At 39.3% G+C, this 26,155-nt stretch overlaps 1 long non-coding RNA gene across 1 annotated transcript in view; it reads right to left on the bottom strand.

Annotated features, from left to right (window-relative positions):
* Window positions 1–1,198: 1,198 nt before the first annotated feature.
* LOC123806182 overlaps window positions 1,199–26,155 on the bottom strand; it is a 28,663-nt gene continuing 3,706 nt past the window's right edge. The window contains exons 4-5 of the long non-coding RNA XR_006783437.1: window positions 24,570–24,623; window positions 1,199–1,371 (exon numbers count right to left, since the gene is read on the bottom strand). This is a non-coding gene — a long non-coding RNA (uncharacterized LOC123806182). The remainder of the gene's footprint in view (window positions 1,372–24,569; window positions 24,624–26,155) is intronic.

The following is a 26,155-nucleotide window of genomic DNA, read 5'->3' as shown; positions in this document are numbered from 1 at the left end:
ATAGTGTTGAGAATCCTAATTCATTTCAAGTTAAGTAAAACCCACAATGATTTATTGAGCCCTATTAGATGCCAGGCTCTACTGGGCATTGGAAGGCAAGATTAAATGGGATAGGCATGGTATCGATCGTTACAGGGTTAGTGGGTTTGGGTCTTTTCCCTTAGTGGCTTCAGAGGGGTAATGAGGAAAAACTACTTTCCTGTGTCTATTCACATTCAGTTTACATCTCTGCCTTCTCTTCAGCAGCCCTGAATTCATTTATCCATTCATTTATTCATCCAAAATAATCTTCACTGAGTGCCTACTATGTGCTAGGCACTATGGATACAGCAGGTAATAGCACAGATAAAAATTTTCTCCCAGAAAAGTTTTTTCCTACTGGAGTTTATATTCTGATTATTCTAGAGTTACTCAAAGGGTTGCTATCTACCTGAAATCACACTTGGCACCTTCTTAAACAGAAACCTGGAACTCTTCCATTTGTTCAGGTCCTAGGTCTCATCCACTGACTCAGACCTTCCCTGTGTGACATCCCGTATGGGCCCCACTGATCTCCACGCCATTACTTGTTCTCCACTTTCTGGCCCATTAGGTTTATGTGTACCTTCCCACTCATTTCCTGCTGATTCATTTACCCAGGTCTAAAGCCTGTACGGAGATGCCCCAGGCACTGAGCTCCAGGCATTGTGCAACACTACAGACATGAGCAGGACAGGGTCTTGGTTCTTATGTGAGTCAGAGTTCTTCAGAGAAACAGAAACAATAGGATATTTATGGATATACACAATGAGATTTACCGTGAGGAATTGGCTCACACAGTTATGGAGGCTGAGAAGTCCCATTATGTGCCATCTGCAAATCAGAGGCCCAGGAAAGATGGTGGTGTAGTTCCAGTCCAAACTCAACAGCCTGAGAACCAGGAGAGCTGATGTCCAAAGGCAGGAGAAGATGGATGTCCTGGCCCAAGAAGAGAGAGTTAACTCGCCCTTCCTCTGACTTTTTGTTCTATTTAGGTCCTCAGTAGATTACATGATGCCCTCTTGCATTGGTGAGGGCAAATTTTCTCCACTCAGTCTACAGATTCAAATGCTAATCTCTTCTGGAAACACTGCTATAGACGTATCCAGAAATAATGTTTTACCAGCATCTCTTAGTCCAGTCAAGTTGACACACAAATTTAACCATCACAGTTCTTGAGGAGCACAGAGTGTGGAGAGGGTGAGAGAGAATGGATGATACAATGAACTTGGTGATGGAGGTGATCACAGAGAGCAAGCACAGAAGCAGCCTGGGCTTCCCAGAGGAACCTGAAGGCTAGGTAGCATGTGGTGTGAACAGATGGGTGGTTGGCTTGAGAGGGAAGAGGAAGACCTGCAAGTTGAAGGAGCAGAAAAGAGAAATGCTGAAAGAGAAGACAAGAATGGAAAAGAAGGCAGGAGTGAGATAGTACTTCATTGTTCCTTTTTCAGTCTTTCCATGATATGTGTTGTCTGCTACTTTTTGCTCTGCACTTACCTCAACTCCAGAAAGAAGCTGGTGACTAATACATACCAAGCTCCTTCCAGTCAAATGAAGGAGACTGACAATAAGCAAGGAACAAACCTAACTGTGATGAAACATGAACATTATTCAGTGGGAGAGCAAAGCTGAAACTGGGGTCCAACTGTAGGGCAAAGGTAACCTTAGAACTGAGATCCAAAGATTGAGAAAAAGTCAGTCTGGAGAGAAGGGGGAGGAGTGATTCCGGCAGAGGGAACAGCAGGTGCAAGGTTTGAGCAGGGAGGGACCCAGGAGGCTGTTTAAGGAACTGGAAGAGGTGTGTCTGTGCTGAGAGTATGGTGGGTGGGCAAGGAGGAGAGGGCAGCAGGGCAAGGTCTTGCTGTGCATTTTAGTCCCCATGAGGAGTTTAGACATGATCATAAGAGAGGGGGAGTGATGCTGGAGGGGTCCAATCCTATTTGCATTTTCAAAGTGATAATGATGATAATAATAATAATGTAGATGATATTAAAGGAATTACTGATAAAATTGTTTTGGGTGTGATAATGGCAAGGTGGTTAAACAAAAAGTCCTTATCAAAGGTTTGAAAGAACTATTTGCAATTTAAATGACAGACATTTGCTTTAATAGAGTCCAGAAAAGTAGGGAAAGAGAAAAAACAGGTTGGCACAATAATAATTGTTAAAGCTGGGCAAGGGTCCATGAGTTCATACAACTATTCTGCTTAGGTCTGGGGCATTTGAAAATTGTTTTAAGACCTATGAAAAAATAATTTCATGTAGTAAGTGCTCAATAAATGGGAAATTGGTAGCAATTACAGTTTCTTTTTATTGAGTGTCTACTGTGCATGGCAGTTTTAAGTCAGATACTTTACTATATATGTTAGCTCAGGGGTCTCCATAATTTTTAAATTGTATGCTTCACCAATAAAATTATTTTAAGCATTATTACCAAATGATTACTTTTGATTATTTACTTACATATTGTCAAATGTTGCTTTGAGTACCTTATAAAACATACACAAAACAAGAAATTATAAAAGGATGAACTTAACTTGGAATAAATAATATTTAATGTCTTTCTAATTGTGGTGGCTTTGTATTCTCTTTAGCTACTGTCTCCAGGCACAAGTTACACACAGAGGGAAATCTATCATTCATGATAGTGGTTGTAATCCACATTTGAAACCATTTTATGATAATTTCCTTGGATGGGTTGGGGCAGCGTTTTGTCAGCTCAGATTATATTATTATTTTCTTTACCTTGTGGGGTGACCCAGGAAAAACCCTAAAAGAAGTGGAAGAAAAGTGAGCTCCGCCATTTTCTGGTTGTGCACTTATACTTATGTTTTCAGAATTTTAAAAAATAGATTCCTAGCAGGATTGTTTTTTATTTCACATGTTTATTTTGTAAGTGTGTCAGCTTAAGAACTGGTTATTATAATACTTAAACCATTTACTCGGGCACACATACACTGTGACACAGGTGATTTGCCGATCAGTAGTGAATGAAATGGGCAGGGGGACGTGTTACCAGTTACTCTGCACTGCAGAAGAAAGAAATGAGCTGACATGTCAATCTGAAATGGTGTCAAGCATCTATATATACTTAAATATGAGTGAAGCTTATTTCCTTTTATTATTTTGAGGTGAATTAAACAGGTGAGAAATTAAAATTCTGATACTTTCTTCCTGCACTCCACCTTGGAGTGCACACACTCCCCTTTGGAGACCTCTGCATGTGTTATTGAGTCCTCACCACGATCCTGTGAGGCAGGCATTGTTATCCTCCTTTTTGCATATGAGAAACTTGAGCCCAGGCAGGTTAAATGATTTGTTTGAAGGACATATCTGTTTGTAGGCAGAACAGGATAGAAACTCAGGCATGCGAGACTCAACATTTCTTACTCTTGAATAGTGTTAGCTGCTAGTCCTTAGCATTGGCCATGGATCAGGCAGTGAGGTGGACACCATTACCCTGGTATTATAGAGGACAAAGGGTCAACAAAGCAAAGTAACATTCCTATGCTTAGGCTGGCATGTCAGACTCTAAAGTCCATCTGTTTCCATGTGAATCCTAGTTCACCACCCTACACCTTGGGCTAAAGTCTTTCTCCAAGTCTCAATTTCCTCATCCTTAAAATCTGCCAGTAGGAACAACCACTTCATGGAGCTTTTGAAATACCTGAGTTTGTCCATACTACCCAAAGCAATTTACACATTCAATGCAATACCTATTAAAGTATCAATGGCATATTTCACAGACACAGAATAAACACTTCAAAAATCTATATGGAACCATAAACGACCCCAAATAGCTGCTGCAATTTTGAGAAAGAAGAGTAAAGTAGGAGGGATCACAATACCTGATACTAAACTATATTACAAGGCCACTGTAATCAAAACAGCCTGGTACTGGCATAAAAACAAGCACATGGACCAATGGAACAGAACAGAGAGCCCAGAAATAAATCCAAGCCTCTATGGTCAATTAATAATTGACAAAGGGGACAACAAGATAAAATGGAGGAAAAATAGCCTCTTCAACAAATGGTGTTGGGAGAACTGGACAGCTACATGCAAAAAAAAAAAAATGAAACTCAAGCACCAACTTACACCTTACACAAAAATAAATTCAATATGGATAAAAGACTTAAATATAAACCGTGACATAATTAAAGTCCTAGAGGAGAACATAGGTAGAAAAATCTCAGATATTTCACACAAAAACATTTTTACTGACATGTCCCCTAGAGCAAGGGACATAAAGGAAAGAATAAACAAATGGGACCTCATTAAAATAAAAAGCTTCTGCATGGCTAAAGAAAATAGTATTAAAATAAAAAGAGAACCAACTGTATGGGAAAACATATTTGCCAATGACACCTCAGACAAGGGGTTAATCTCCAAAATATACAAAGGACTTACACGAGACTACACTCTAAGAAGACAAGCAACCCAATTAAGAAATGGGCAAAGGACTTGAACAGATACTTCTCTAAGGAGGACATACAGAGGATCCAAAGACACATGAAAAGATGTTCAATATCACTAGCTATCAGAGAGATGCAAATTAAAACCACAGTGAGATACCACTTCCCACCAGTCAGAATGGCCATCATAAACAAAGCAACAAACAAGTGTTGGAGGGGTTGTGGAGAAAAGGGGACCCTAGTGCACTGTTGGTGGGACTGCAGACTGGTACAACCACTATGGAAAGCAGTATGGAACTTCCTCAGAAAACTAAAAATGGATCTGCCTTTTGACCCAGCAATTTCACTGCTAGGATTATATCCTAAGAACACTGAAACACCAGTCCAAAAGAACCTTCACACTGCAATGTTTATAGCAGCACAATTTACAGTAGCCAAGTGCTGGAAGCAACCAAGATGCCCATCAGTAAATGAATGGATCAAAAAACTATGGTACATTTACACAATGGAATTCTATGCAGCAGAAAGAAAGAAGGAGCTCCTACCCTTTGCAACAGCGTGGATGGCACTGTAAAGCATTATGCTAAGCAAAATGAGCCAGGCAGTGAAAGACAAATACCATATGATCTCACCTTTAACAGGAACCTAAACAACAAAACAATGAAACAAGCAAAATATAACCAAAGACACTGAAATGGAGGACAGGCTGACGGTGACCAGAGGGGAGAGAAGAGGAAATTTCAGGGGAGAATGGGAAGGGTTTACAGGAATAAATATTGAGGACACATGGACAAAAACTAGGGTGGGTGGAAATGGGAGGGAGGTGGGGAGGGATGGGTGGGTGGGCTGGAATGGGAATAAAAGGAAGAAAACTGTACTTGAACAATGATTAAAATTTTAAAAAGTAAAAATAAAACGGATAATATTAAAAAAAAGAAATACCTGGGTTAGACAGTAGATGAAAGGTGAATATTACCTATAATTATTATTGTTCTATGTACTGGAGGTGATAGAATAGAATAGACAGTGAAAAAGTCAGGATTACTCTCAAATATCAATATATAGGGTCCAGCAGAAATAAGGCCTGCTTGAGTGTGGTTGGTAGGGTAAATAATATGGGTGCAATAATTTATAGTTTTAATTTGAACATTTCACCTAAAATATCATATTGTGTTCTTGAGTGTGATATTGTTATGTTATACAATTACATGCTTATGATTTTTATAATAAAAGATTTTGTAATAAAAAAGGGATATTATTTGTGCCAGACCCTGTGTATTGGTAGGAATGAATGAATTGCCCCAGTGGTTCCTACAGATCCTCAAGCACATGGCTGGACTCTGGTCTTATGTTTTGCCCACAGTGATGCTGCCCAAGGCCTTCTGCTGTCCTGGGCAGGGGCATGGCAATTTCCCTTGCCTTGTCTGAATCTCGTCCAACTGTATCTGCAGAGGCTGCAGTCCAACCTTTCTCCTCCTGTCACCCAGAATAAAAATTGGGCTCATTCATTTTTACTACTGAGTCAGAAAACCTGGAGAGAAAAAGGCCAGCATGGACACTGCTTTCAAATTTATGTGACAGGGACACAAATAAGTCTTCCATTCTGAGAGCAGAGACAGACCTGGAATTTCTGCAAAGGTTTTCTAACTCAAAACATATTTTAATGCCATATTTGAGTTCTGCAGCAGAGTGGCTACCTCTAGACACTGGAACATAGCTGTAAAACAATTGACCTGCTCTTAAGCATGCTGCAGATTAAAAAGGGAGAAAATTTTCAGGTGGCTCATGTGAAAGAAGAATCATCTATTCATAGTACCCAGAGGAATAGCAATGCCCAAAGTGGAATATGAGAAAGTTATGATTTACTGAACATTCACAAGATGCCTTACGCTGTGCCAAATATCTCTATTATCTTACTGAAACCTTTAAATAATCTGAAGTTGTTACTGATATCACTCAGAATCCAAAAAGAAAACAGATCATCAAGTTAGGATAATTTGAAGAGGGTTTATTTGAAAGGGGACTGACTATTTACAAGGGTGTAGTAAGGTACAGAGGAACCTCAAGGAAGTGTGGTACTCTGGGGCCAGTATAAGCAGAGCTGATACCTCCTGCAGGCCAAAGAGATGAGCACTGGGAGTAGCTGCCTGATCCCAGGAGAAAAGCCTACCTTGCATAGAGCAGGGGCCTAGAGGGGAGGGACACAGCCAGCCTAAGGTATCCCCTTACAGTGGGAACAAAGGGAATGAACAGCCTAACCTCCCACTCCTCCCTCTTCTGGTTCCTGCTAGGGCTCCACATTGGCTGACACCAACCACAAGCCAGAGGGTCAGAAAACCTGTTAGTATAGTCCAGGAATTCTCAACCTCTGCACTATTGATACTTGGAGTTGTATCATTTTTTGTTGTGAGGAATATACCTGTGTACTATAGGACGTTTAATAGCATCCATGGCCTTTACTCACTAGATGCCAATAGCAACTTCCTCAGCTGTGATACCCATGAAGTCTCCAGATTTCCAAATGTCTCTTGTGGGGGCAAAGTTATCTCTTTTGAGAACTACTGGTTAGTCCACCAAGCAGAGAGAAGAGTGCTTTTGCACAGAGAGTTTATCTGGAGAAAATATTCAAGAGCAAATTTATATTAGCCTTATTTCACTGCCTAGGAAACTGAGGCTCAAACAAATTAATTCCTGAAACACACAGATTGTGAGTGCAGAAGTCAGTCTGCAAACCTAGATTTGTTTGATCTCAATGACAGAATTTCATATTCACAAGTGGGAAATGTCCCAGATGAAGAGAATGGAGATTTGGAAATGGAGTTCTTGGAAATTCTGGGAGAGTTGGAATGACAGAATTTTGGGGCACTTACATTTTGGACCCAGAGTGCATGATAGCCTGTGTTGAAGACCTCTTGGCCAAAGGAAGCCATCAGACATATAGACATATAAGGACCTTGGGCACCTGGGAAACAGCTTTTTAAAACTACTATTGCTCATATGGAAGGAGCATTTCTTTTCAGATTTTATCACTATGGGGTGGACTGTAAAAGGTTGCCCAGACACATCACCTTTTTATTTTTTAAGACCAAGGTAACCATTTTTAAGTATATAGTTCAGTAGTGTTAAGTACTTTCCAAAATGTGAGAACAATCCAAATGTCCATCATGAATGAATGAATGAAGAAAATGCAGTATATACATGCTGTAAAATATTATTCAGCCTTAAAAAGAAAGGACATCCTGTCACAAGGACATCATGCTAAGTGACATAAGGCAGTCACAAAACCATGAAATACTGTAAGGTTCCACTCATATCAGGATGAGTTGACATGATGAACACTACCACCAGGGCTAGCCCATTAAAACTTTCCATCTGTGATCTTCCATTCTCTCTCCCCTTTCAGCTGCTACTTAAATGCAACAGATCAAGGAAGGGTGCTCAAGCCCCAGGGGTTGGCAGAACCATGAAATGGAAACAGCCCAGGTTCCTAAGTCACTTGTGCAAGGCTGCCTCCCAAATACCCAATGACATTTTAGCTGAATGAGGGAAAAAATACCTTATAGTGGATTAGTCCATCTTCATTTTTGAATTCGTTATTCTCCCTAATACATCCTTTCCTTCTGGAGCTTTAGTTAGTGGAAGGCATATTGGAGCCACACAAAAATGTAAAATTGCAACTGTGATATGTAGTATAGGGAGAGCTACATTGTAGTAGAAAAGTGTAGTGGGATGGGATTCACCTTGGTCAGGGAGGTAAAAGGAAGCAACTCCAGAGTCCAGGGATCTCACAATAGTAGATTCCCCTCAGTCTCACCCCTACCACCTTACTATGGTATAGGTTACGGCATGCTCTTTCCTACTCTGCCTTTCCTCATGGTGTTCTCCTTGCCTTCCATATCCTCCCATTTCCATCCTTTTTTCTGCTGTCAAGATGAGATAAAATCTCAGTATTCAAAAACCCAGCCCTGGCTGAAAAGTGGTATATCACAAATGCATTTCTTATGTTGAGGGGTGTAAGTGTGAACCTGTGATTTTAAAATAACATAGTTCTGTTCTTGCACAGCAATGGCAGCAACTGACATGCCTTTGCCCAGCGCCAACCCCAGTGCCTACATTTCAGCTATTGATTGTACTAAAAAACACCAGCTTGCTGATTCCATGACTTTGGGATGAAAGGGGGATGAGGATTTGGAATGTCCTCCTGTTGCCAGATAGCAAGAATGCTTCAAAATCACCAGGGTGCACTGAATGGACAAAGAAACCAGCTTAAGGAACTCCCATTAGACAAGTGGTAGCAATTTGAATATCGGTGATAGAAAAAATAGTAGAAGTAATTATGGTTAATTAGAAAAATTTATGTTTGTGAAAAGCTGTGAGTTAATAATGCTACTCAATAATGTTAATATAAACTATATAGGGTAATTTTTATATAAAAGGTAAATAAGATATGTCCAATGCTTGGGTTGATTTTAATAAATAGGGGAGAGTTGGTGTCTTATAATCTTTATAATAAGAGTAATAAAGCGAATGCTTACCTAGGGCTTACTACATGCCAGGCACTGTGCTAAGTGCCATATGTCTAATAACTCATGTTATACTCACAACAACCAAGTAGGTTCTGTTAGTCTCACTTTACAAATGAGACAGTGGAGACACAGAAAGTTTAAGCAGCCTTCCAAGGTCACACAGCTGGTGTGTGGGGGACCCTGAATTTAAATCCAGGCCATTTGATTCCAGAGTCTGTGTGCCCACATACACAACTATTCTGATATTCTTCAATCAAGTGTTTGTATATTAAGTGAAAATATGTAGTTTTTTCTTTCAAAGTAATTAAGAAAGAATAAAAGAGACAAGTGTTCATAAGTCAAGTAATTCCAAAAATATCAAAGTAGATTTTGTTCAGTTTAGGCAGGACAGATCAGCACTGATGGTCATGTATAATGGCCAGCTAGAAGGGTGGGGCTCAACCCAGTGTTCTAACGTGATTGATTAGCCAGAAGTCCTCAAGAGGCATGCTCAGTACATAGACTCAGTTGCTTGTCTCCTAGGAGATAAAACCTCAAGAAATCTAGAGATTATAATAAGATAGAAACAGAAGTTTGTACATTTTTAATAATTCTGACAGACAAGATCAGTAAATTAAATGACAGCATATGAAGCAAAGAGGTGTAATGTTGGCCAAAGAAGATGTTCAAAGTATACAGTTTTCAGGAAGTTCCCCAAGTTGCTAAAAGTAAAACCTGTGCAAAAGAGTAGATCTAGTAAGCCCTATCTTTGGGATGTATTGAATGGGCTTTACTCAGCCTTATGATTAGGCTCATTATCTTAGGATCTTTAACTTCAGCTGGTCTGAGAGGTTATCCTTTTACTTTGAGTATAGTGTAACAACTGCAGTCAGGAAAGCTGTCAGAATATTACAGTGAAAGCCCCAGAAGAAACAAAGCTGCCTAGCAATAACCCTAAAAAGTTAGAAGTACAAAGACAAATATAATGAAACAATGAATAGAATGCTTGGTGTTGCTGTTTTAGAGTAAGTTTTAGTACATGTGTAAGTATTATATGTGTGTTTTGTCTGCTCTTGGATTGTCTGAAATTTTCAAGACCCATACATAGTGTATACAGTAGCTGCTGCTAGTATTTTACCCATGTGTCCTCAAAGCCTCCTTTCCATGAACTGCAGCCCAACACCAGACAGCCTGCACTGCACCTTTGCCAGTGGGCTGTCCACAGACTCCAGAACCCAACTGCATATGTGCACAGCATAGACCTCCAGGGCACACTGGAAGTGCCTTGGATTAACTACCTCCATCACCACCCTGAAACAGTCCCTGTCTAATGATTGACAGGTAAGGGAGTATAGATGCCTCATTTCTCTTGCCCCTTGGCTTTATGTCACTTCCTAGAGCTTTTTGCAAGATTAAGTTTCAGTCACTAACTGTGGTAGCTGGTTAGTAACATACCTGTCTGGGCTGACTCTCCTTACCTGGACTGATTCTCAATCCCCACCCTCACCAATGTCCCTATGGCTCCCAAATATATTATTCATACTCAAAGATTGATCAGGGAATGTTTCTGCAGAAAACTAGGAGACTACACTTGTAATTAGAGTTTAATTTCTTGAAAGAAGGTTAGTCAAATTTGTAAGCAACATTTACATTATCAAACAAGTTGTTTTGAAAATTTTGCTTTATGATCTAATAGATGTTAGCAAATGGAGCATTGAGCAAAGCACGTGTATTTGTGGCTGTTTGTAACCGGGCACAAAAGTCCCTCAGACATTAAAGGATATAACAACATCTGATGGTAAATCTCCTAATCCACTTTCTAGAAGCAGCTCAAATGTTAGTTTCATGGAATCCTCTAGGGTGAATTAATTATTTCATTCCTTCTGCCTACAGAGTATTTGATTCATATTTCTGAAACAGCATATACTATGCTGTATTGTAATTGATCTGTTTACATAATATGTCTCCAAGATTATTCAGAGTTCCTCAAAGGCAAAAACTAAATCTCATTTGCCTTTGTCATCCCCGTACTCTGATCTGGCCCCACTATATTGCTGGCTGCAATATTTAGTTGTTGAAAAAGCAAAGGAATACATACATGAGTGAATGCATGAGTAAATAAATAAAAGGGTATATTTCTTGTTCAATAGATTATATTGTGTATCTTTAAGGATAGAGACTATTTTATCTATCATTAAAACCACTTCAGCACTATGAAGGGGTCTTAGTAAACAATGGGAGCTGGTTGCTGAAAACAAGTGAATGAATGAATGAATGAATGAATGAATGATTAAGTAAAACATATGGCCAACCCCAGATTATTTCTGAGTGATGACTGCCAAACACAGTTTTCTCTTTGTTGTGTTGGTAGAATATAGCTAGTGTCATTGTTAATCAAAGAGCAGTACACTTCCAGGCATTAACTTATATTACATTAATTTGGACTTATCATTTTAGCTTCTCAGCCTAATTTTAAATCTTGAGTTTGTCATCCATCATGTTGGATATTTTTCCTATGTTTGTATCACTCATAAATGTAGTCAACCTATTCTGATATCATTGCAATAGAGACTGTTTGTCAGTTCAGTCCATGGCAAATTTAGGGGTATAGTCATCCAACCATCTAAGCCATGGGTTGGCTAAATCCAGCCTGCAGCTTGTTTTTGTAAATAAAGTTTTATTAAAACACAGCCAAACTTATTTGTTTATGTATTATCTATGGCTACTTTCACATTACTATGGTGAAAATGAATAGTTATGACTGTTATGACTGTATAGCCCGCAAAGTTTAAAATATTTACTATTTGGCTTTTTACAGAAAAGTTTGCTGATCTTTGTTGACCTGGGTGATAAATCCAACTGGTGAACCCATATTTCACCGTATTATGCATGAGGTCTAAAGGGGGGCCCTTGTATATTCCCTGTTGGAATGAAGATACATTGTGCTTTGCCTATAGCTTTTCTCTGTTGTCATCATACATTATCAAGGCAAGCAATGAAATTTCTAATGATCACTACAATAGGAAATAAAATGTTGACTGAACACATACCTGATCACTGTTTTTGGAATTCTGTCTCTGTGGTAGTGAGTCTGGGTTTAACCATCCATTGTTGGAAAAGTCTTGACCAAAATGGGGAGTGAATCCCTTTGCCTGTCTCTCTAGCCTTCCCTTTATACCATCCCACAAATGAAGCCTCTGTGATTCTAGATTAAACAAATGCCTGGCTTTATTTCTCTGGATCACATTTTTCTCATCTGCAAGTTTTTTTCAGAGTTAATATGAGGATTAAATGAGAAAATTAATGGATATGAAAAGCACTATGGTCACCTACATAAATAGGTGCCTTTTGTGAGGTACCATGCTGGGTGTTTTTTTCCTGAATCATCACATTTAATCCTCACAAACCCCAGTGAACATTGTCTCCATTTTACAGATGAGTCAGAGAAACTAAAGAATTTAACACTACACTTTTGCAGATACCACTACAGTTTACAGATACTATTTTAGGCACTTTGGATACATCTTTGGACAAAATCAACAAACACCCTTGCTCTAGTGAATGTGGTGCATTGACAATACACTACACATAATGATAACAAACTGATTTAGTATGATAAAAATGGTGAGTCCTATGGAAAAAAGAGTAGAACAGGGAAAAGGAGATTGAAAGTACTGGATTGGTGGGGGAGAGAAAGAGTATTGATTTAAATCAGATGGCCAGGGTAGCCTCATTGAGAAGGTTATGGTGTAAACAAAGGCTTGAACAAGAGCATGGTTCCATAGACATCTTGGGTCCACCTAAGGTCACTAGATTAGTTTACTAACAACCAAGATTCCAACTTAACTTCATCAGACTCCAGAGCCCAAACTCACAACCACCAAGATCAAGGAATGCTAGCTCTGTTCTCAGTGCTCCCGAGAAATGTACTATGCACCCTTGGTCTTCATTCTGTGGCTGTTGCCTACTTTACTTCTAGGATATTCCCTTCCCCAAAGCTTTCCTCCAGGTCAGTGTGGATGTAACATCTCTGTCTCTGATCACATGCTCCGTCTTTGTTTCTGGGTCTTTTAAGACTCGGTGCCTTCAGAGGGCCACAATACCACATTGCTGGCTTCATTCCCTTTCTTTCTTACTGGAGCAATTTTGGATTTTATCTTTACAATCTTATTAGAATCTTCCATGTATTTTAAGTCATGTAACTATTTAGCATATAAAACTCCATGCCCATGTTTTCTTTTATCTCCTTTATAGTTGTTGTTTGCTCTAGTAGTCAGAATCACTGCTGTCACTTATAACCACAGAACTATCACATACCAGCTTTCAAAAGAATTTATTTCCAAGCCCTGGCTGGTGTAGCTCAGTGGATTGAGCGCGGGCTGTGAACCAAAGTGCCGTAGGTTCAATTCCCAGTCAGGGTACATGCCTGGGTTGCAGGCCATGACCCCCAGCAACCACACATTAATGTTTCTCTCTCTCTCCCTCCCTTCCCTCTCTAAAAATAAATAAATAAAATCTTTTAAAAAATTCTTAAAAAAAAAGAATATATTTCCAAACCTTTGCCCATAACCAAAGGACTGTGGGTTCAATTCTGGTCGAGGCACATACCTGGGTTGTGTCCCGGCACATGCCAGAGGTGACCCATTGGTGCTTCTCTCTCACGTTGATGTATCTCTCTCTCCCCTTTCCTCTCTATTTAAAAGCAATGAGAAAATGTCCTCAGGTGAGGATTAATAAACCCATTTCCAAGAATTCAGGGTTTTTATCTGTCAGTGCTGCTTTTTCTGTTTCCATATAAGAACCTCAGGAAAACAGACTGTGACCTTCTGCCATCTTGTCATCACTTACTCATCTTTCTACCTTAACCCATGGTAGGCCCTCAGTCACAGGTCACCTCATGGCTTCATCGGCACTGAAAAGATAAAACAGCCCCCAGTGTAGAAACCCTCCAGACCTTCTGTGTGAGCCAGATTCCCAGCACATGTCTGGGTAGTACGAATACTCTCTTAACTACTACAACTTGTCTGGATGCCGTTTTTTGAGTTATGCAAAGTAGAGTTTGACAATGGAACCCACCTCATAGGGTTGTTGTGAAGATCAAATGCAAAAAGATACATACAAACATAGATAATGCAGTGCCTGGCCTGTGACAAAGACTTCACATATCAGCTCTTACCATTGGGGGAGGCACTTTATTTGTGGTGGAGAGAGGAAGAGCACTGGGGCCAGACAGGCTTGCATTTCAGCCTCGCTCTAGCCCTTACCAGTGTTGTGGTTCTAAGTGATGACTCATACACTTTCTGTACATTAGTACCCTCTGCTGTAAAGCTGGAATGATAATATCAGTTCCAGTATTAAATGAGATAAAGCATATAAAAATGCATAAAATAATATGTATAAAAATGCTGAGGTAATATTTGAGTATTAAATGTATACAATATAGCCGTAGCTGGTGTGGCTCAGTGGATTGAGTGCTGGCCCGAAAACTGAAGGTTCGCTAGTTTGGTTGCCACTCAGGGCACAAGCTTGGGTTGTGGGCCAAGTCCCCAGTAGGGGTCATGCGAGAGGCAACCACACAGTGACATTTCTCTCCCGCTCTTTCTCTGTCCCTTCCCCTCTCTAAAAATAAATAAGTAAAATCTTTAAACAATGTATATAATGTATACAGTAATATGTATAAACATGGTTGAATAATAATATCAATTTAAGTGTTGAGTGAGATAAAATGTACAAAATAAAAATCCCAAAATAATATCAATTTGAGTATTAAGTGATATGTGTAAAGTGAATATAATCAGATTAATAGACTATTAGATTACTAAGTATAGACTGAGTATAGAGTGACTAAGACACTAAGTGTCAGGCGCCTAGTAGGCACTTGAAAAATGTTATGTACCCATGTTACTATTTTTGTTAATATTGGCATCATATTACCAATGACATCCTCCTCAGTGTTAGGCTGGATTTCTCTCAAGGTCATTCTTTGCCATAAAACTCTTCTTGGTGGTATTCAGTGTTAAATAGTAACAATTCTGATTATACCTTATTATCCCTTAGGCATATATTTACCATTTTCAGAATGCCTTTTTCTTTAATAATCTCATGAGCCCTCATTTGAAAGTGGCTCTGAACACAAATTGGCAGTCAAATTGGGATTTTACAGGTTTTATCTGCATCAATATTTTCATACCAGAAGGTTAAATATGATCTTCTAGGAATTCCAGAGTTCTCAATTTGCTCCAAAGAAATAGGTCACATAGAAACAGAAAAGGAGTGAGCATTACACTATGTAGGAAGACAAAGACTTTCTATATGGGAAGATAAGAACCAGGTATATAGAGTAAATTATTTGATTTAGAATTAAATCAGAGAAATATGACAAGTAATACCATGGGAGTATTCTGGATGCTCCAGGAGTATGTGGCCAGCCAGATGGGAGTAGTAAGCTGAGACAATAGTTCTTTGTCATCCCCGGAGTGTGACTGTGCACCAAGTATCTTCCATTGTCCCTCCAGATCCACTCTGCTCCCTCTTCTTGCTCAGTGTCTGCAGTGGCTCTTCTGTATGGACTCCATCAGTAGTGCCACCTGGCCCTCTAGCTTCTGGTTAGGTTGGCCAATGGAGAGTCCAAAGAGGGAAGAAGGAGGGTAAAGGGCCTCATTTTTGGCTATGTCCTCTGACTAAAGGTCATGTGTCCTCAGGGCCACCTTCTCTCCATGACTCTCTCCTGCTGGGTCAGGAGTTTTTGCAATGGAATTAGACCTCAAACTCTGCTGGGAGAGACATGACCTGTATTAACTTTTCTCACCATTATACCCTAACACCATGGCTGTTCCCAAAGAGGTACTAAATTAATGTATTTCAATTGAATGAATGCATTGGAGATGCTCCACTATATTGCATTCTAAGAAAAACCACCATCTAAACCTGCCCTGTGTACCAGCTGTAAAAAGAAGCCACATTCTCTCTGAACAGTGGTTCTTAGAAATAAAGGCTCTTATAATTCCCATCCACAAGCTGTGACTGCATCATATTAGTGTTTTCCACTAGATTGTGCTTGGGGTCCCAGATGTTTGAGTCTTTTATTTTACAACATTTGCTTTTCTGTAAGATTCCAATTAATTGAATTGGGAAAAGCTGCAAGCCCTCTCTTTGACAAAACCACATGCTGTAAAGTCTAAGATTCTCAGTCTCTTCTTTGCCTAAGTCCATAAAACTGAATAACTCGTTTGACTGATTTTCTATGTTCATTTGTTTGGCCAAGTAGCTAGAAATGTTGATATCATACACATATAGGCTAGGAGAACTAGGAATACCCTCTTAGGTGACATAACTTTCTGGAACATCAAGGGACAGGATGGGAATCCAGGGATGCCTGCTCTCATGTCCCAGGTTATTTTTCCCAGAATTGTTCAATTTTTTCTGTCATTCTCTCTCCTCAAAGCATCAATCAATTTTTTTAAGCAACAATCACTCAGTTCCACATTTCTTTGAATTTATATCTCCCTTCATCCCCTTATGTATCAGACATCAGTGATACTGTATGAGGTAGTGCCTGCCCCTCCACCTGTAGCATGCTCCAGTTCATCCCAGGTGAAGGTCTTAGGAGCTACACTGTGCCCACACATCAGGGAAGGTTGGTGCTTCTCAGAGCTCTCATGATGGGAATCTTCACTGCTCACCAGCCTGCAAATAATTCAACACAGACTCTCATGTTCCTCTGTATGCCAGCTGCCTTAGGTTCGGTTTCCTGGAGGTCAAGTCTGATCAGGGATTCATGTTCATGTGAAATACTGAGGGACTACTCTTAAGAAAAAGCCTGTGAAGGGAGTAAAGGGCAGTAGGATAGGAAAGGAAAAAAAAGCTGAGCAAGGACACAGCCTTAGATGAAGTCTAGCCTTGGTCTGATTGATCCATGGGGTCCTTTGGGGCATAAAATGCTCCAAAAGATTGTCCTTTGAATTGAGACACCAGTACTGGTCTTTAGTCTACCCTCATAAGCCAGTTATTGACTGTGAGATGTCCCTGGGGAATGGTGTACCTTTCTGAATGAGGCTCACTTCACATAGATACTTCACTGTCACATGGTAGAGCACAATTCCCTATTCCTTAGGTGTGGGCTACTACAGTGACTTCCTTCCAAAGACTAGAGCATGGAGGGACGGGAGAGAAACTTTACTGTGGAGAAATCTGACAAACATTAGCTCAGCCAGATGATCAGGGTGAATAGCAATGATCATGTTGGTACTACGCTTCCTGCGTAGGATGAGATGAAAATAGCACTTCTGTGATCTTCCTCCCCCAAACCCATAACCCCAGTGTGAGCATGAGAAAAACACCAGATAAATCTCAACTGAGGGACATGCTACAAAACACCTGACAACACTCCTCAAAACTGATGAAGTCACCATAAACAAAGTCTGAGAACCTGTCATAGCCCATAGGAGCCTAAGGAGACATGATGATGACTAAAAATAATGTGGGATTCTGGGTGGGATCCTGAAACAGGTAAGGAAAATAGGTGAAAACTAAGTGCATCTGAATAGAGTATGGACTCTCACAGGGCCATGATATTCAGAAATGACATTTACATTTTCCTGCATCCTCAAGGGGCAGGGAGATAGCTGTAGACCTCAGGATAAGGCCTGGATATCCCTGGACAGGAGACCTGAGATGTTCTTGCAGAGAAATCTCTGAGTGGCTTACATGTCTGAAAAAAAAAGGTGCATTCTGTAAATACCAAACAAAGGCACCTTGTTAGCAAAAGATGCAGTGGGTTTTAGCTAATGGTGCTCAACTGGCCACTATTTTTTTAAGCTGGCAAGAGCAGAAACTGGGGAATTTAGCAGTCATCACTATCAGGAATTACCTTTAACAAAAGGAAGTACTGTCTGATAAGCTATAGCCATAAATGTCTATTTCCCACATTACCCCCAATATCAAAGGTATACATTTGTCCTGTTAAACAATTGCCAAGTGATAGCTCCAGGGCCTTGAGGCTGCCAGAGGAATCATTGCTAATGCAGGTTTTACAATCTCCACTTACATAACATAGTTGGCTTAAGACTGTTTCCAAAGGAAAGAGGCAAGATGGTGTTTAGTATGGGGAAGTTTTTATTTATGAGCAAACTGTAGGATAACAGAATGGAAATTACCATTCCTAATTATCTGCTATTATGAACCTGAATGATAATTATTGTAAAAATGCCTCCTTTCTCCCCCAGAGACAAGTGCAAAAATCAGTGCTACTGTTAATGGTATTTATTGTCTGTGGTCCCTCACTTCTCTAAATCTTGCTTCTGCTGCTTCTTTGTTGTTCTTATTTTGCCAAGAAGTTTGACTGTTTTTGTTGTTGTTGTTGTTACTATTAGTCAGCTTAGGCATCACAATGCTGCTATAACAATTAACTTTGGAATCTCAGAGGCTTCAGACAATGAAGACTTATTCCTCTCTTGTGACCTGCCTTTTCATATCTTCCTAGTTATATTGTTTGGAATATGTACCCTGCCCCCCGCCCCCCGCATTTATATAAACATTTTCTGCCAGGCATTTCTTGATGCCTGAGATCAAAATTTTGGTCTGAATCTTTTATGTGTGTGTGTTTTTAAGATTTAATTTTTTAGAGCAGTTTTTTGTTTACAGCAAAATTAAGAGGAATTTATAGAGACTTCCCATATAACCTCTGTCCCCACCCATGCATAGCCTTCCCTATAACAAATATCTTACACCAGATTGATACATTATTAAAATTAATGGCCCTACCTTGACATATCATAATCACCCAAAGTCCATAGTGTACATTATGGTTCACTCTTACTGTTATAGCCCATATTCTATGGGTTTGGACAATTGTATAATGACATGTATCTATCATTGTGGCATCGTAATGAGTATTTTCACTACCCTAAAAACACTTTGTGTTCAGCCTATTCATCCCTTTCCCACACCAACCCCTGGAAAGCACTGATCTTTTTATTGTCTGAATAGTTTTGCCTTTTCCAGAATGTCATGTAGTTGGAATCATACAGTATGTAGCCTTTTCAGATTGGTTCTTTTCACTTAGCAATATGCATGTACATTTATTTCTTCCATGTCTTTTCATAACTATATGATTTTGAAGACAAGGAAGTCTGAGATAGACACTGGTATAATAAGGCTAATTTTTAATTTGTGTGGTTATTTAAATTTAACTGTAAATTAATTAAATTAAAAAATTCAGTTTTTCAGTTATACTAGCTAACATTTCTAGTGTTCAATGGCACAACTGACAAGTTATTATCATATTGGACAACACAGAATTAAACGGTTTCATCATTATAGACTGTCCTACATTATTTTAAAATGTTCTAGAACATTCTTGCATATTCTAGAACAAGTGACTGATCAATACACCGCGAGTCTAACAGGTTTCTAGGGGTTCATCCAGTCCTCTGACACAGGCCTTCTTTGGCGAAAAGGAACCCAGTGCACTGCAGTGACTTTGAAGCTATGTTAGGCAGAAATCTGTTTTGATTTTAGCTGAATTACAGGCTTTCATGTAAGATTTGCTGAAACAATAGACTTCATGGCTAAAAAATGTTTGAAAACCATTAGATTCATATAAACATGCTCAGATCACAGGGATGCCTGAGTTCAGATCCCTGTCTTTCCATGTATGTGCTATAAAATCTTGAGTAAGTTATCTGATCTTCAGAGCTGCACATTTCCCATCTCTGAAGACTGAGATGAAGACACCCACCTCACAATGTCATTATGAAGGTGATAGGAGTCAGCATGCAAGGCAGCTGTCACAGGATCTAGTGTTTTTAAGTAAGGGCTCAATAGACAATAGAGACCCTAATAGTCATTATTGCAATTATACAACCTGCATCAATAATTTAGAAGAAAACTAATTGTGGGTGACATAAAACTAGAGGAAACATGTAATTTAACACAATCAAGATTTGGAAGGATCTTAAAAAATTTGAAGTTATGGACTTAGTTTACAAGAAGAAATTTAGTAGGAATAAACATAACATTTCACTTTGGAATCCCAAAATACAAGTACATAAGAATAAAATTTTAGATGAAACAGTCTAATGGTGGCATGTGGAGGATAGTAATTTCACTTTTGTTTAACCACGTAGTAAGGCTATATTCAGAAATGTGCATGCCATGTACCTATTTGCCTTGGCAAAACCATGCATGGGTCAAGTTTTAGGTCTTGCCATTTTAGGAGAGGCCAAGATGAACTGGAAGAGTTTGCTTCTTGCAAAAAATATTTTTGAACATTTCCCATGGTCCAGATACTCAGGCTACAATAGCAAACACAATGAGATTGGACATTGATCTCAGAGTTCACAGTCTAGGGAAGAAGGAAGATATTGAGTAACCAGCCAAAAATATATTTGAAATTAAAACTGTGATATGTACCAGGAAGGAGAGGTCCAGGGTGTTCAGATAACCTTTACTGGGAGAACTCATCTAGAGAAACAGAAAGTTTCCTTGGGAACTAAAGATTAAGTTAAGACCTAGGAAAGATAAAGAGGACTTGGGGGAAGGGTAGGTGTATTCCAGGAAAAAGGATCACACCTGTAAACCTGGGGTGACAGGGACTGAGAAACACTGAGTGGAGAGGAAAGCTCTTGCTGATGCAGGACAGATACTGGGATGTACAGTTCAGCGGGGAGGCAGGGATCAGACTGTAGAGAGTCATGTAGGCTGTGCTATAGATCTTTATTCTAGAAGCAGCTGGAAGTCTTTGAAGGGTTTTAGATAAGGAAGTGGCCTGGTCATATTTGCCCTTTGATAAGATTACTGTGGCTGTAATGTAGAGAATAGATTAGAAGTGAGAGAAAAGTATATTTCAACATTTTGCTTTCAACAATTATCTTTCTGCTACCAGTAAATAAGAGAAGCTGCTTTACTTGACTTCAAAAGTATAGCACATGATCACTGAAATGAAAACTTTTGAAATAAAATTTGATTTTATTTTTGTATTTTGCAATTTTTTATTGGAGAAATTGAATAATTTTTATTTGGACATTTACATTCCCTTTATAGTTTGACTTTTTGTGATTTGAAATTTTAAAAATTTGGCTTAAGAAATTTTATTATAGATTTATAAGCACTGTCAATATATTGAGGCATTATTCATTTGTTATATTTTTGAAACTTGTATTGAAATATAATTAATATACATACAAACACATGCACACACACACTTTGCACACTTTGTGGGGGTTTTAAAGTAATTTTCTCTGTATTTTGTTACTCTTTTTTTTAATTTTAAGAAATGTACTTTATTTTTTTAATTTTATTTTAATGATTGTTCAAATACAGTTTTCTCCTTTTTACTCCCAATCCAGCCCTCACTCCCACCCCTCCTCACTTCCCTCCCATTACCACCCTCCCCTTAGTTTATGACCATGTGTCCTTTAAGTTTGTTCCCGTGAACCCTTCCCACTGTCCCCTGAAATTCCCTCTCCTCTCTTCTGCCGGCACTGTCAGCCTGACCTCTATTTCACTGTCTTTGGTTATATTTTGCTTGTTTCTTTGTTTTGTTGTTTAGGTTCCTGTTAAAGGTGAGATCATATGGTATTTGTCTTTCACTGCTTAAGTTAAAAATACTTAAATTTTGTTGAGACAAATACATGTTTTTTTCCTTGTGAGTTTTTCATTGCTTTGATGCTTGGATACTTTGAGAAAAATCAGCTAATTTTCACTTTTTATAAACTTAAGAAGTGCCCTGTATCTACATTTAACTCTTTATTCCATCTGGTACTTACTGAATTGACTATAATTCACAAAAAAAATTAAAATAATTTAGGATGTTATGTACTCTTATCTAATTTCCAGTTTTAGGAGGAATGTTAGTAATGTTTCATTATTAAATATTAAAGTTGATTTTACTTAGTTTTTGTCTCACATTGTCAGTTTAACTTCATTCCTAATTTGCCAAAATTTGTTTTCCTTTCCATTATGACTAGGTATTACATTTTATTGATTTATTTTTCAATGTACCTTTAAAATTTACTTATTGATATGATGTGTTATATTGTAGATTTCCTATTGTTAAACTACCCTTGCTCTGAAAAAGTAAAGTAGGTTTGGTTGTAGTAAATTTTTCTTTCCTTGACTTACTCATGCATTCATATGATAAATACTCATAAAATACCTTCTATGTATCCAGCACTCTTTTAGGGGTAAGGGCTCAGTAGTGGGCAAATAAGGACCTTGTCCCTATGGGTTTTCCAGTCAGGGAGACAATAAATATATGTACAAATAAATATGAAGAAAAGCACAACAGAGTGAGTAAATAGTGCAGGGGAGGCTGTATTTTAGATCGCCAGGGAAGGCATCTCCAATGAATGACCCAAGTGATGAGGGAGAACCCCGGAGAACAATCCCAGCTTCCTGGCCCATCCAGGAGTTCTCAGCTCTCAAGGGTGCCTACTCGATTTAATTTCCACATTGTGTCTTCTGCACTTCACTGCCTCCAATGAGGGCCTAGGTTCTGCTACTGAATACTTGAATGTCTGGATTCCCGGTGAGCTCTTTGCATGGTGTCTTCCTCATCCCTTCTATATGCTCCTCTCCGTGGCTCCTGGCCTGGGTCTGCAAAAATCCACGCTTGGCCCATTTCTTAAATAACATAATTTCTAGAGACATTTTCTTTTTCCTTATGCCCTTTATCCCTTTAAGTTTGTTCATTTTATCATCCTCTCATTCAGTCATTCTCTTATTCTTCTCTTATTCATTTGCTCAACACATTATTTTGTTATGGGCCTCTTTGCCTCTGGGTATGATTTTGTTGCAAATCTATTAGCACTTCCTTAGAGGGTAAGGTATGTCTTGTCAGCAGACTGAGCAGATTTCCCTTAGGCCCCCTTCAGGGCTCCCTGGGGTGTTAACATTTCTCTCTCTGATTACTCAGTGCTGTACATAAGCACAAGCTCAGGTTTCATGCTCAGCAAGCAATAACTGTTTAGTGCAGGCCTACTGGAGTGAGAGCGGGCTTTTCTAACCCCAACTTGGTGTTGCAGATACTGTTTGCTGTTGTTCTTCATTGTATAACATGGGCATGGGAGACCACATTGCTAGCAACAGGGTTTTCCTTTAGATAGCCAAGCACCTTAGAATCAAAGTTAATTCTTGCCACAGCACATGCCAATGCTCCTGTCTTACAGTGAATGGAGATAAAGCGAAGCCATTAGTGGGGCCTCCTATGACCCTAGTTCTGGCTATCTCAGAAGGATGTTTCTGGGGATTGCCTTCCATTTCATTCCTGAGCACTGTAGAAATAAGGGCACTAAGTGAAATTTAGTAGAGTAAAGGGCTGATGTGTTTCCTACTTTCTTTGGGGGCATTTCTGCTGTTATGGATTAAAGGGTAGGACATATGGTATATTCCAAAAATGTGCTTTTCCATCAATCCCTATCATCGATGCAATTAGAGAAAATTCCCCTTGGATTTTTGTCTTTTTTCTTTCCCTGCAAGGGCCAGCTGCTGTCTGTTGTTTGTATCTTCAAGCGTATTTTAATAAAAATTTTTGGAAAGTGGCAGACTTAGCAAGCACAGGTGTTCTGTCTCTGTGTTCACCCAGAAGTGTCCCCAAGAAATGTTTTCTAAAAGAATTCTGAAAATGGAATGTGCTATATCTCTCTGAGAATGTGTTTCCAGTCTAAGGAGATGTTCAGACACGAGCTGGGTCATCACTTGGCTGTGATGCTGAAGTGGTGATTCTAAATGTCTGGAGTCAGGAAAATAAGCAGGTTTTACCTTGTGCATTCAGTCTGATGGATAGTTTACTGGGCATCTGGGCTCAATGGGAGAAGTGTCATGATCCATTAACAAGGTATCTCCTAGTAATGGAGAGTGGGAAGGGTAAGAGGCACACACTCCATGTGTTTGTCCCTGGAAAAAAAATTGAACTAGAAAACCTGTAATGCACTCCAAACACTGAAAATTACAATAAGAAAAACCTCTGTATCCCTATCCCAGTAGTTTATAGGAACACGATATTAATCAGAGCAGTGCTTCTGGAAGGATCCAGAAATTTAGTATCATAGGAGTTCCCAAGAGGACTATTTTAGAGATGATAAGATACATTTACATTGGTGTTATCTCTAGAAAGTCAGTCACCTATGGAATCTGCTGATTTTCTTGATTTCATTTGCCTGTCATTGAATCTTTGGTTTCTATTGGTTGATTAATGTATGTATTTATCACTTATTGAGCACTTACTCTGATAGAAACGGATCAAAGGATGAACACTTCCTAACTTTATGGCTTCCTAAGAAGTTGGGTTACTTTGAGAGTTGGTGTTGAGGTTAAAATCATGAAGATTTTCAGGATTTAACATCTAGCAGAGCTATCTGTTTTTTAACACAGATTTTTTGTTGGAACAAGGTCAGAGCAGGCTGGTAGAGGAAGAGACACTACAGTAGGGTTAGGCACCCTTACTTTGAATAACTTTTGAGATATAGATCTAAAAGCACTGAATCACAACACCTTCAGTTCCTGTTGGTAGTTAAGAAGTTGGTGTTTTCTTCTTACATTATGGAAGATATCTGCCCTGTGGTATAGCAGGGTGGTTACCAGTATGGGCTTTGGCATCTGAAGTTGACTCATATCCCAGCCCTGCCACTTACCAGTTGATAACTCGGAACAAGTCACTTGAATTCTCTGAGCCTTGGTTTTCTCATCTGTAAAATGGAGATGGCAACAGTACATACCCTCACAGAGTTGAAGATTAAATAAGATAAGGCATGTAAAGCATTTAGCACCATGCAGCTGGACTGTTCTAATTCTATTTAACATGGTTGTGTGTGTGTGTGTGTGTTTCTACTTTAGATCCTAAACCCTTGACATTCCATGCAGAAGCCAGTTTCACTCTATAGCCACTCTGTACTTTAAAATCTTGTTAATCTGTGAGTTTGAGAATAGGAAGCAATAAAGGTGATAGCTACAGTCCTATGACCTTCCCCCACTCAAGTGCCAAACTTAAACTTATTCTAAACCTGCTGTTTATTCAAGTGTGCTGCTCACTTCCAAACGTATTGATAGTGCCCTCTACTGCCCACAGCATGGCAGCTTATTGGAGCTCCTGGGCCAGGCTGGGGGGATGTGGGTCTGAGCATCTGGCTCTTTTGTCTCTCCCTCTCATCCTCAGACACATTTTCCTTCCAGTTCACAGCTCCATTTATTGCCTGCATTTCCAGCTAAGTTCTGAGTCATCAATTTCAACCTTTAATTCAAGTTTGTGCCTGGACCTGAACCAAACCATAGATAGATACCCATAAAGGTTGTGCAGATGAGAATATATGATTCTCTCGCTTTTGATCGGCAGCAGGCCAAGACTGGTTTCCAGGGTGGTGGGAGCCAAGTCTATTTGCTTTTGTTAAATGTTGAACTCAAGTCATGCACAGACCTGGCTGAGTAATTATCTAAATCTGAACTGTGTGCATTGTGTTAATCCACTGAGTTCACTTTAGTCCCCTTTTCACAATTAGGTAGGTGCAGTCATGACTGCCACAGGATGGTGCTCTAAATCTGCTCACTTGGTCTTTTGTGGTGGTGCAGGGGAGTGGAGAAACTATGATCGAAGTAAGAGTAAGGGCTTCTAACAAATTTAAGCTCCATTTGAACTCCACCTCATTTAAACCTTTTAGTGTAATTATTACTCCTCTCACAGAATGAAATGTGGAGACATTGGTGATGAAATGATCAGTACCCAGAAAACTCTTGGACATCATGCCCAGTAGAGTACAGGCTAGGCACAGGGAGGTACTGGAGAAATGGGAGGTGATAATTGCCTTCTGCAATGGAGTGTGTGTTTTGAGTAGTAAGGCAACAGTTTCAGAGGGATTTGCCCTGCACCAGTCACATTCTCTCTGTACTCCCATTGTGGCCAGTGTCAGAATGGCACAGTCTGACTCCCCTGGGTGAAAAGTCTAACTTCTAACACATCAGAACCAGAGATCTTGGCATCCCCAAATCATATATCCCAAACACCGAAGCTAACTGTCCATATCAAAGATGAATGCAAAATCCACAATAAAGTATATATTTTTTACACCCAAATGTTCCATTTGCTTCCACACAGCTATGCAACATACTATATCACAGCAGTTATGAATACAAGCTTTGGAATCAGACTGATCTAGGTTTGAATTCCAGCCATTTCACTTACTAACTCAGCTATTTTGGATAAGTTGCCTCTTGATCTTCTTATCTC

The sequence above is a fragment of the Phyllostomus hastatus genome, unplaced genomic scaffold (assembly GCF_019186645.2).
Source record: "Phyllostomus hastatus isolate PE091 unplaced genomic scaffold, TTU_PhHast_1.1 phas_scaffold_345, whole genome shotgun sequence".
NCBI lineage: Eukaryota > Metazoa > Chordata > Mammalia > Chiroptera > Phyllostomidae > Phyllostomus > Phyllostomus hastatus.
Note: the sequence above shows the minus strand (reverse complement) of the source record. Positions and strands in the feature narration are given on the sequence as shown.